Source organism: Canis aureus, chromosome 37 (genome assembly GCF_053574225.1).
Source record: "Canis aureus isolate CA01 chromosome 37, VMU_Caureus_v.1.0, whole genome shotgun sequence".
Lineage (NCBI taxonomy): Eukaryota > Metazoa > Chordata > Mammalia > Carnivora > Canidae > Canis > Canis aureus.
Genome location: NC_135647.1, coordinates 22667645 through 22679205, shown reverse-complemented (window position 1 = coordinate 22679205; position 11561 = coordinate 22667645). Strand labels below are relative to the sequence as shown.

Genomic DNA, 11561 nt, shown 5'->3' with positions numbered 1-11561 from the left:
GGGGAGAAGCGCTGCCCGGGGTCCGTCCGCGCCCGCCGTCTGGCCGGCTGGCCGGGGTCTGTCCGCGCCCGCGGTGTGTCCGGGGTCTGTCCGGGCCGGGTCTGTCCGGGGTCTGTCCCGAGCCGCGGTCTGTCCGGGGTCTGTCCGCGGCCGCAGTGTGTCCGGGGTCTGTCCGGGCCGGGTCTGTCCGGGGTCTGTCCCGGCCGCGGTCTGTCCGGGGTCTGTCCCGAGCCGCGGTCTGTCCGGGGTCTGTCCCGAGCCGCGGTCTGTCCGGGGTCTGTCCCGAGCCGCGGTCTGTCCGGGGTCTGTCCGGGCCGGGTCTGTCCGGGGTCTGTCCCGGCCGAGGTCTGTCCGAGGCCTGTCCGCGGCCGGGTCTGTCCGGGGTCTGTCCGCGGCCGCGGTGTGTCCGGGGTCTGTCCGGGGTCCGTCCGAGGTCCGCCCGCCCGGTCCCGCCCGCCGGGCCCCGGCCTCCGAGCGCACTCCCGGGGACGCGCGCCGAGCCGGGGGCGGCCGAGCCGGCCTTTATAGGGCCGCTGCGGTCGACGTGGGGCCGCCGCCTTCCTGCCTCCTCGGGCGAGCGGACGCGCCGCGGGCTGGGGCGGAGGGGGCGGCCCGGCCCGCCGCGCCCAGGCCCCGGCACCCCGGCCGCCTCCCGCCCCGCCCCGCCCCGCCCGCCTCCCCGCCCGCCGCCGCCTGCCCCGCCCCTCCGGCCCCGCCGCCGCCGCCGGGACTGGACGAGGCGCTGGGGACGCGGGCGGGCGGGCCGGGCCCCGAGCACACGCTGCTCCCTCCCGCGTCCCGATCCCCGGCAGCCCTGGCCCGGCGGCGCGTCCCCGCGGACTGGAGGTGCGGGCGGGGGCGGGGCGGGGCGGGGCGGGGCGGGGGGACCCGGGGCCGGGGCTGTCGGCCTCGCCCTGGTCTCCGCGCCCGGGCCGGGGGGTCGGGGGGTCGGGGGGTCGGGGGCCGGGGTCCGAGGGCGGGGCTCCGGGGGACCGGGGGGCCGGGGGCGGGGGCTGGGCTTGGGGCCGGGGTCCGGGGGGGCCAGGGGCGGGAGCTGGGGTCCAGGGGTCCGGGGGTCCGGGGGCCGGAATCCGGGGGGCCGGGGGGCGGGGATCCGGGGTCCGAGGTTGGGATCCGGGGGCGGGGTCCGGGCTCGGGGCCGGGGACCAGGGGCGGGGGACCAGGGGGCGGGGGTCCGGGGCCCAGGAGTCCGGGGGCCGGGGTGCCAGGGGCGGGGGTCCGGGATCCGGGGTGCCAGGGGCGGGGGTCCGGGGCCCCCCAGCCGGACCCTGGACCCCCGCGCTCCCCCTCCCGCCCCGCGTCCCCCCGCGCATTCCAGCCGTGCCACAGCGGGGACGCGCGCTGCAGACCGACCGGGACGCGGGGGCCGGACAGCCCGGGAACGCGCGCCCCTTAGCACCTTGGCGGGCCAGCCAAGCGGTCGCTCCCCCAAAAACAGGGGGATCCCCCCACTGCTAAGACGTGGGACGAACCGGTGGTGGGGAAAGCAGCCTCCTCGGAAGGAGCCCCCCCCCCCCCCGCCAACACCACCACCCGGAAGCTTCTAGCCCTTTGAGAGTCTGGGATTTGGGAAGTGAACCGGGGAAGCTGCCCACGTTGAAAACCGGGATTGCAGCAGCCGTGATTCACAGCCTCCTAATCCTCAGGCTGTTCCTAAGTGGAAGATGATTTCGAGCGATAGTTTGAAATTGGAAGTTAGTTCCAGAAGTGACTCAGGTGACCTCACATGGCCCTGGGCAGGGTGGGAGAGCCAGGCCCGGGCCCTCCAGGCTTTGCAGAGTTCTGGAAAGCACCGAGAGCCCAGGGAGGGCACAGAAACCTCAGAGGTTGAGGGCAGGTTGCTGCTCACTTGACTCCATCCGGCCCGCACCCCAGGCCCCCCATCAGCACCAACGGGCTGTATTCAGACTGTTCCAGAGGGTTCACCATCTAGGCTTAGCTTTGCCTCCGTGTCCTGGGTGTAGACGGGACAAGGAGTGGTCCACCGTTGGGCCTGCCGGGTGGGAAGCCGGACCAGTAAGTGTGGTGTGATGGATAGGCCAGGGCAGGACTCAGCACAGGCCCCGGGGGTGCCTGACCTGAAGGAGCCAGCGGGGCTGCCCTCCACCTTCCCCAACAAAGCCCCATTGAGGCCTCCCCCTCAGCCACCCTCCCAGGACACACCCCCTTTTCTCTCTCACCACTGAGCTGAACAGCCATCCCTAGTACTTTAAAGGCCAGAATTAAGGTGCTTTTATGCTTTCCGTTAAATCTTTCCTAGAAACAATCAGATCTTCGGTCCCCTGTTGCCAAGGAGACCTAACTTTGTGAAGCTGCCCCTCAGTCTGTGCCAGGCATTCCTGGTCACTAAAGAGAAGAAAGTATTTTCCTATCAGTCATGTTTCTTTGAAGAGACCCAGAACCAGAGAAAACTAAAAGTAACACCTGCCCCAAAGCCACTAATGATTACAGAAATTCAGACTAAAACACAATGAATTGCTATTTTTTAATCCATTGCATCGATACAGATTTCTAAAAATCAGTTAAAAGTTATCCCAAATCTGGAAAGAAGGCAAAAAGGATTGTTACCCTCGCAATGCATGTCCTTTCAAAGTTATTGGGCATTGTTTTAAAGCCCAAGGATTACTTCATTTTCTAGGAGGATATACCATTGCTTGATGTTGCTATTTAGTATTAATGAAGGCCTAAGACCCTGTAAGGATATAGATTAACGTGTAGATCTGTGCTTGATAGAAATGCAAATAATTTTTGCCCCAGAAAAGAGATAACTTCTCGGGTTATCATTTTAGTGCCCTGTAGGACATTAACCATTTTTATATCTAGTCTAGCAGTCTTATTTTAACATATTGCAAGGACTACATAAACCTGTTACCCCAAATGGTCTTTGAATCAGCTTTTTCATCTTACAAATTTTCTCCTTAGTTAACGAGGAGGAAAAAATTTCTGACACATGTGCCTGCCATATTTGTAGAAGCATTTGAGAATCAGGCTTTTGAAAATTATACTTGGACAACTCTGACAACAGGAGTGTTTGCAAGATTATGGAGAGGCAGGTACCCTCATATGCTGCTGTTGGGTGCATCAGTTGGAGCAGGCTCTTTGGAAGGCAGTTTGGCAGTAGTCGTTAAATTTGAAAATGTGGGGACGCCTGGGTGGCTCCATGCTCAGCAGTTGAGTGTCTACCTTTGGCTCAGGGCGTGATCCCGGGGTTCCAGGTTCCAGTCCCATATCAGCCTCCTTGCGGGGAGCCTGCTTCTCCCTCTGCCTGTGTCTCTGCTTCTTTCTGTGTGTCTCTCATGAATAAATAAATAAAACCTTTTTTTAAAAAATGAAAATGTGGATCACTTGTCACCCAACAATCCCTAGGATTCAATCCTAGGCACCAAGACAAAGGTATCAAGACACTTATCGTTGCAATGTTTTGCCATAATAAGAAATTGGAGAGAACTTCAATGTTCATTAAAAGTGGGATGAATAAATTATGATACTCAATGGAATACTATAAAGCTACAAAAATGGATGGATTATACAAGTATGGATAGAGCTCAGAAACAAAATGACCGATGGGTATAGTGTAGTAATAAAGTTATGTATAACAAAAACAATACTAGATTTGGAAGGGTACCTGCCAAATTCATAAAGGCACATTTGGGGTGGTGAACGAGTCCAGAGGGGAGGGTGTCAGGAACATTTACCTATAACGTTCTTACATACGTCTCTGATCACATGAATGTGCACGCTGTGTAACTTAAAAGGGACGTGGGCGCTGTGGAGGGTAGAAGTACACGGCCAGAGTGCCCCCAAGTGCTCACTTCTGGGTGCTGGGAATAATCACTCATGAGACTTCCTTCTTTTTTTTTTCTTTTTTAAGATTTTGTTTTATTTATTTGAGACAGAGAGAGAGCACAAGGGAGGGGAGGGGCACAAGTAGAGGGAGGAGAAGCAGGCTCCCAGCTAAGCAGGGAGCCCAATGTGAGGCTCCATCCCAGGACTCCAAGACCACGACCTGAGCTGAAGGCAGACGCTTCACTGACTGAGCCACCCAGGCGCCCTGAGATTTCCTTCTTAGTATTTTTGTTACTTAAATATTTGATGATGATGATGATGATGATGATGATGATGATGAAAAAAAAAAACAACAACTCTGAAATGTGCAGCAGAATTTCTGACTCCTGGTCATGCCCAGACACTGAGTGACTCCAGCTATTTACTCTCCGATGTCTCATTTGAACGTTCTTGGCCTGGGTTTTCCTTTCTGCGCATTAGGAATCGTAAACAAGAAGTTTTGAGAAGCCTGAGCCTGCCGCAAGGACACAAAAGGTGGCAGATGGCAGAGACTGTGCTGTGAACACCTCTGAGGGCCTGTGGGATAGAAATGTCAGGACCAGATCCACAGGAGCAGAGCGGTCTCGGGCTGCAAATCCAGCTGAGGAGCTGCCGGGGCCTGCACCTACCTAACAGGATGTGAAATGGAGAACAAAGAGAAGCTCTCTGGGTCACCTGTCCGTCTTCCAAGCCTGGGGTAGAGTTACACAGGTGCAGTGGAGGAAGAGCCTTGGAAACCAGATACTTGAATCTGATTAATAAGAGCAAATGAAATTCCAGGCCTTTGCTTTTGAAGGGATGTTTGTCTCTCTGTCCTGCAGTTGTTTTGTGTGGGCTTGTTGTTTTGTTTTGCTTTGCTTTGCTGTAAGCTCTGTCTTTTCCCCCTAGCCCTCGTGGTCAACAGCCTGTGCAAAAGTTGGAAGCCGCTTCTCCAGGTGCCCACCCCCCGCCCCCGTACCCCATTCCATCTGTGTCCAGCAGCACCACGGAAAGCCGGGAAGCGAGCCGGGAGTGGGGGAGGCTGTCCCAGCCCCAGGGCAGCCCTAACCCCACAGGCTTTGCCATTTGTATCCCCCTCTCCCCACTCTCTGCCTCCACCAATTTGCAAAATTACAGCTCAAGAGGCGTTTTTCGTCATTACCTGTGCTTGGGATGCATTTAAGGAACTATTCGTATCCACACCAGGATTTACTGTTGGGTTCCAGCTCACCGGTTGCAGACCCGTGAAGGTAATTTGGCGAGCATCTGCAGACCACAGCTCTTCTCTGTTTGTCTTTAAAAGAAGAGCAGTGAGGGAAGCCTGGGTGGCTCAGCAGTTGAGTGGCTGCCTTTGGCTCAGTTCCTGGGATTGAATCTCACATTGGGGTCCCCGCAGGGAGCCTGCTTCTCCCTCTGCCTGTGTCTTTGCCTTTCTCTGTGTGTCTCTCATGAATAAATAAATAAAATCTAAAAAAAAAAAAAAAGAAAAGAAAAGAAGAGCAATGAGAGGCCCTACAGCTGTGAACAGTGCAGCATGTTAACTGCTCTGATCCTCCCTACAGCACCCGGGCATGGGGCATGGGGAGGATAATTGTCCCTTGGCCAATAAGGAAACTGAAGACTCCAAGAGGATCTAAAGTGGTCCCAATCCATGGCTAGCCCCATACTGAGGGCCTCCCTTGCTCATCCCACCAGCCTCGTCTGGCCTCCGACCTTCCGCATTGGCCTCTCTCCACTGTCTGCGGGTGCTTCCACCCAACGCCCGCTCACGGGCCTGACAGGCCTTCCCCATGCCCCCCCACCACCACCTGCCTTAGACTGCTGACTGCTGATTCCCACCCACCCTTTAGACCAGGCTTTCTCAAACCCTAATGTGCCTCTGGATTCTGGGGAAGCTTATTGAAAAGCCGATCCTGATTCATTAGGTCTGGATGGGCCTGAGAGTCTGCATCTCTGACAAGTTCTCAAGAGATGCCAGCACTCATGGTCTGCAGGATGCTCTGGGTAGCAAGGCTAATTCTAGCATAAACCAGACCAAGCGAGCCTGGGAAATGTCAGGAAACAACGTTGTATAGTCTCATAAGGCCTGCATTCATTCCTAATTGTAAGTAAACATTCATAATGATTTTCTGGAGAGAATGTAATCTCCACGGGGACAGGGAGGGGCTGTCACTGTCTCATTCATATTTGCATGACGAATGCCCAACACAGAGCCAGGCATCTGATGAATGCTCACTAAATATCTGTGGAATGACTGAATGAGCCAGAGAGCCAACACCGTTCTTCCCACCAAAATGCCATCCCTTGATTTCCAACAATTAGACTTCTGGGAAGTTTCATAATTTATCATCAAACCCCAGGCATTGAACCATTTTTAAAAAGGGACAGGCTAAATCGTTCACAATGGGATTTTATTTTCTTCTGTGCACTTTTATGTTTTTCCAAATGTCATGCGATAATCAGGCATAACTTCAGTAAATCGAAGGTAATTTAAAAGTTCAAGTTCATCTAAGCAGATTCCTGTACGGTCTACACGGTCACTCCTCCTTTGTCACTGCAGATGCTCAGCTTGCTGTGCTCCTAGCATCTGGTTTCTGGCTACGAAGGAAGGTCGGACTGCAGGTGAGTACTGAGACTGACTCAGGTATCAAATCTCTCTGAATCGGTCCTTTTAATCATTTATTCCCTCTCATCCTTGTTACCCCTGAGGGATCCTAACCCTATTCCTATAGTGGCGAAGGCAAAAAAGTCCCTCTATCTTTTGAGGTCTTCCAGCTGGACTAAGAATTAAATTACATGAGACAAATTAGCAAAAGAACCACTCCCCCAAGCTTTTATTAAATGTGCATGGAGAGGGAATCCTTGGGTAGCTCAGTGGTTGAGCACCTGCCTTCAGCCCAGGGTGTGATCCTGGAGTCCCTAGATTGAGTCCCACATCGGGCTCCCTGCATGGAGCTTGCTTCTCCCTCTGCTTATGTCTCTGCCTCTCTCTCTCTCTCTCTCTCTCTCTTGTCTCTCATGAATAAATAAATAAAATCTTAAAAAAAATAAAAATAAAAATAAATGCGTGTGGAAGCCCAATAACAAAATGGAGACCTAAGGAAATGACCACGCAGTCAGTTTTTGTACTTTTTTAGACAAAGAGACAATAAATGTGCAAGGAATTTACAGGACAAAGAAAACTTTGGGAGGGATCCCTGGGTGGCGCAGCAGTTTGGCGCCTGCCTTTGGCCCAGGGCGCGATCCTGGAGACCTGGGATCGAATCCCACGTCGGGCTCCCGGTGCATGGAGCCTGCTTCTCCCTCTGCCTGTGTCTCTGCCTCATTCTCTCTCTCTCTCTCTGTGACTATCACAAATAAATTAAAAAAAAAAGAAAACTTTGGGAGCTTCAATTAGTAAGAAATTCTTTTTTTTTAAGATTTTATTTATTTATTTATTTATTTATTTATTTATTTGAGAGAGAGAGTGCATACAAGCATGCATTGGGGGAGGGCCAGAGAGAGAGGGAGAATCAGACTCCCTGCAGAATACAAAGCCTGAGCTTGATCCCAGGACCCCAGGATTATGGCCTGAGCCAAAGTGAGATGCTTAACCAACTGAGCCACCCAGGCACTCCACAATTAGCAAGATGTTCTTTTTTTTTTTTCCTTTTAAGATTTCATTTATGTAGCCCAGAAGCTGCTCTATTGCCTGAACAAAGAACAGTCAGGACCCCAGGATTGCCCACCTTCAAGTTGGTCCATGGTGATTTGGATCTGGGGAAATTTCAGAGCAATGTGTAGTAATTGCTGCATATCTGTACATATAGGCAAATAACCAACGTAGATTATTGGTGATCCCACTAGACTGACTTCATTGTCAAATAAAATATGCTTTTAAGTAATTGAGTTTGGAGTACATTTACCACAAATGAGAATTTGGTATTAGAACAGTCTCTGGGCACCCGGGTGGCTCAGTCGGTTAGGTGTCTGCCTTCATCTCCTGGTCTTGGATCGAGCCCACATCAAGCTGCCTGCTCAGCAGGGAGCCTGCTTCTCCGTCTCCCTCAGCTTCTCTACCCCCTTCTCCCCATTTGTGCTCTCTGCTTTCTCTCTTAAATAAATGAATAAAATCATTAAAAAAAAAAGAACAGTCTCATAAGCCACGCTTTTTGCCAACAGAGTGAACCGAGTATTGATAAGGTCACCTCTGATACATCAAAGTAAATCTACATAATGAACATACAGAATAAGTTTTAGACCATTGGAAAGATTATGCACAAGATGTTAAATGGTATTCCAGAATTTTTGTTTATTTTCACAAGTGTAATAATGGTGTTTTGTAATAAAAATGTCCTTGTTTTTAGGCTCTGTATGCCAAAGTCCTTGGTAATAACATGCCATAATATTAAAAATTAGCTTTCAGTTGGCCCCACAATAAATAGATGGATAGGCGAAGTGAATGTAGCAAGATGTTAATAATTATTGAATCCAAGTAAAGGATTGCAGTCCTTTATTATACAATTTTATTCCTTTAACTTTTTCGAATACTTGAAAATTTTCACAAGAAAGAAATTAGAGAGGGAGGATATATATTTTATTTCTACCCCTTTATAGTATCCAGATAATCTAAATGTGATTTCAAATAAGTAAGTCATAAATTAACAAGAAGGGGGTGGGGAGTCCTGTCTTCTGCTTTGAGAAACCATTTATTTCTGTTGATATTCTCAAAGTGATATTAAGGTTCAGATTCCGTATAAGCATCAGTGGGCAAGGATTTTTATCAAGCACATTAAAATCAGTCCTAGAGTAGTTCCTTTTTTTTTTTTTTTTTAAGATTGTATTTACTTATTTGTTCATGACAGACACAGAGACACAGGTAGAGGGACAAGTAGGCTCCCTGCAGGAAGCCCGACATGGGGCTCGATCCTGGACCCGGGGATCACTCCCTGAGCCAAAGGCAGACACTCAACTGCTGAGCCACCCAGGCATCCCAGTTCCAGAGTAGTTCCTATTCAATGCGTTAAAAGTCAAGGAAAAAAAGCAAAATCAAACAATCCTGCATCTCGTGTATAACTTACAGCTATGCACAAGGTGACAAAGAGTGTGGGGACAGCCATATTTCAAGGCTTCTCAGTCCTTAGTCCACCCAGTTTTTTTGCACACTCCATCACCATAGGACACAAGATCCCCCCAAAAATTAAGTCCAGGATACTGCATTTTATACCCTAGTTCCCCAAGTTAGGTATTCAACTAAATTTTAATAGAATCATTTCACCTGCAGCTAAAGGGAACTTTAATGATTATTATTATTTCACTGTAGTGAGTTGGTTGTACAATTATTAATGCTGCTGAGGGTAAAGATACTGCCCTAAGCATCCTTGCTTTAGTTGAATGACAGAGGGATTCCAGATTGGTCCCAGAGAAACATTTTTTGCTACAAGTGAATGAAAAGGAGATTGAGGCACTTCAGGCTTATTCAGAAAATTTGGGGGAAAGATTTGGGTCAAGTTTACTCCATTCGATATCTGCTCCTATCTGTCTACCCAACATCTTGTCCATTTAGAGCCTTTTCAATCTAACACATCAGCCATCAGCCGTGCAGGTGAAGTGAGCAAGGTCTCCTAGTCAGGAAGGCTCCTTATGGTGTAGAGGTGCTTCTGAAAAGATTGGATTGACTCAGTGTCCATAACTTTGATTAGAATGAACAGGCATTTATAATAGGGTCTAGGGCAGCCCCGGTGGCACAGCGGTTTAGCGCTGCCTGCAGCCCGGGGTGTGATCCTGGAGACCCGGGATCGAGTCCCACGTCGGGCTCCCTGCATGGAGCCTGCTTCTCCCTCTGCCTGGGTCTCTGCCTCTCTCTTCGCTCTCTCTGAATGAATGAATAAATAAATCTTTTAAAAATAATAATAATAGGGTCTATATTTTTCCACTCAACCTCACCCACATACAGGGCCTTGTGTTTGTCCCCAAGAGCGTGGCTGAGCACCAAGGACCTGCTCTATTGTGGGGGGAATTGTATGGTTCAGGTCATTCAAGGGAGGAAATGTGAGTCAGTCCTGGGGCTCAGACTCAGCAGATGTTTGGAGAAATGCGCATCCTACCACTGGCAGTGGCACTGGAGGTGGAGGTGTCCGTGAGGGTCGTGGCCCAGGAGGACGTGTAGAACAACTCCTTATCACTCACAATCTGCAGGTGTGACTTGGCTTCCAAGCAGTAGTCTGTGCTGCCCGCCAGGTGATCCTTTCCACTCCCATTTTTTTTTCTTCCCCACCATGGCCAAGAGCGCTCCTGCCACCATGTTCCCTGCCATACACCCCAAGTGACTTAGACTCTTCCTTTCCTCCCCTTCCAGGGCATAATGTCTTGTCTCCCGCCCCTCTGTGCCCTTCCTTTTGGAATCTCAAGAGCATCATTTTGGGGTGGGAAACGCTTGTTTATTTCTCTTTGCCTTCTCCACACCATGACTCTAGCTTCTTGAGGGTTAGTCTAAGAAATGGGGGAAAATTTACATCAAGATAATGTTTGGAGATATCTTCCTGCAAATCAAGAGAACTTTAGAGCGTCTCAGGTGATCTTCCTTTGTAAAGCAAATAATCACCTGCTAATTTTCTTTTTCTGCTTTTGTGCAGATTCACATTTTCATCCTGAGATTTGCTCAATGCAGGTATGGCCACATGGATGAAAGCCTCTGCTTTTACCTTCTCTCCCTCTCTCTAGCTGGCCCCTCTCTAGCTACTTGAAAGTAGCAGCCCAAATTACTGACATGTCTGCCCAGTCCAAGTATTTCAGCTAATTGTCAAATTTCTCCTATACGTTACCTCATGACTGTGAGGACCTCAGCAATAGGGCTTAAGATCTGCCCAGGCATAAAGGGTTCGGTGAACTGAAATCAGAATAAAGCTCAGGGCAACAGAACAAATGCCAGTGTCTTGGTTCAAGGAGTTGACTTTTATAGAAGTGAGTACATTTGTGTTAGTTGCTATGATGAATTGTTCTGACACTTACCCAGACAGGAAAATAATTGAAGTTTCTTTTCCCAAGGGCTCTTTAACTCAGACATTCAAAATGACTTGGCTCCGGTTCGCCCAGAGCAGAAGTCATGAGACTTGAAAAAACAAGTAAATACATTTTTATTATTTTTTATTTTTTTATTTTTTTTAGTAGATACATTTTTAAAGAGACGGACAAGGCGCTGCTTCCGGACAAGGCGCTGCTTCCCAAAAAGCCTCCAATTCAAGCCAATGATTGAAGAGGAGCTAAGAATAACTGAGATGTTTGCTTCCTCCTTACTTAGATTTATGTTAAGTTGTTATAACACTTGCATTAAACTCCCCAGTGAGAAGAGCACATGTGTGTGGAAAGTTTATGCTTGAGGGACTATCCACCACCCCAAATTACGTATATGCCAAAGAACCAAGGCTAGTTCTGAAGACCAAATTGGGCGACAGCTATAGTTTAGAAACTAAGCAATCGCAGACTACTCCGGTAGGTTTGGGGTTTTGTTAATAACCTACTTTAAAGTGCAGCAGACCAGCATCTCCTTTGATTCTGATTATACTCCTACATCTCCAAGTTCAGTGTCAGCAGATAACGGAGCGATGGTAAGTGAGTGTTTCCCTGGCTTGCTGGTGCCCCGCATTCAGGAGACAGACTCCGTACGAAAGCAGCTGCCCTGGCAGGTCCACACGGCCCCTGGTCAGACCATGGCCCTGAGAGGGCGTCACTGGAAGGCAGCCCCCCTGACCGTGCTG

The 11561-nt window shown here is 50.2% G+C and overlaps 1 long non-coding RNA gene across 1 annotated transcript; it reads left to right on the top strand.

Moving 5' to 3' along the window:
* Positions 1 to 753: 753 nt before the first annotated feature.
* LOC144306483 (uncharacterized) lies at positions 754 to 11154 on the top strand. The gene is made up of 5 exons (XR_013373567.1): positions 754 to 846; positions 4963 to 5075; positions 6386 to 6447; positions 10440 to 10474; positions 10972 to 11154. It is a non-coding gene; the product is annotated as an uncharacterized LOC144306483 (long non-coding RNA).
* The last annotated feature ends 407 nt before the right edge of the window (positions 11155 to 11561 follow it).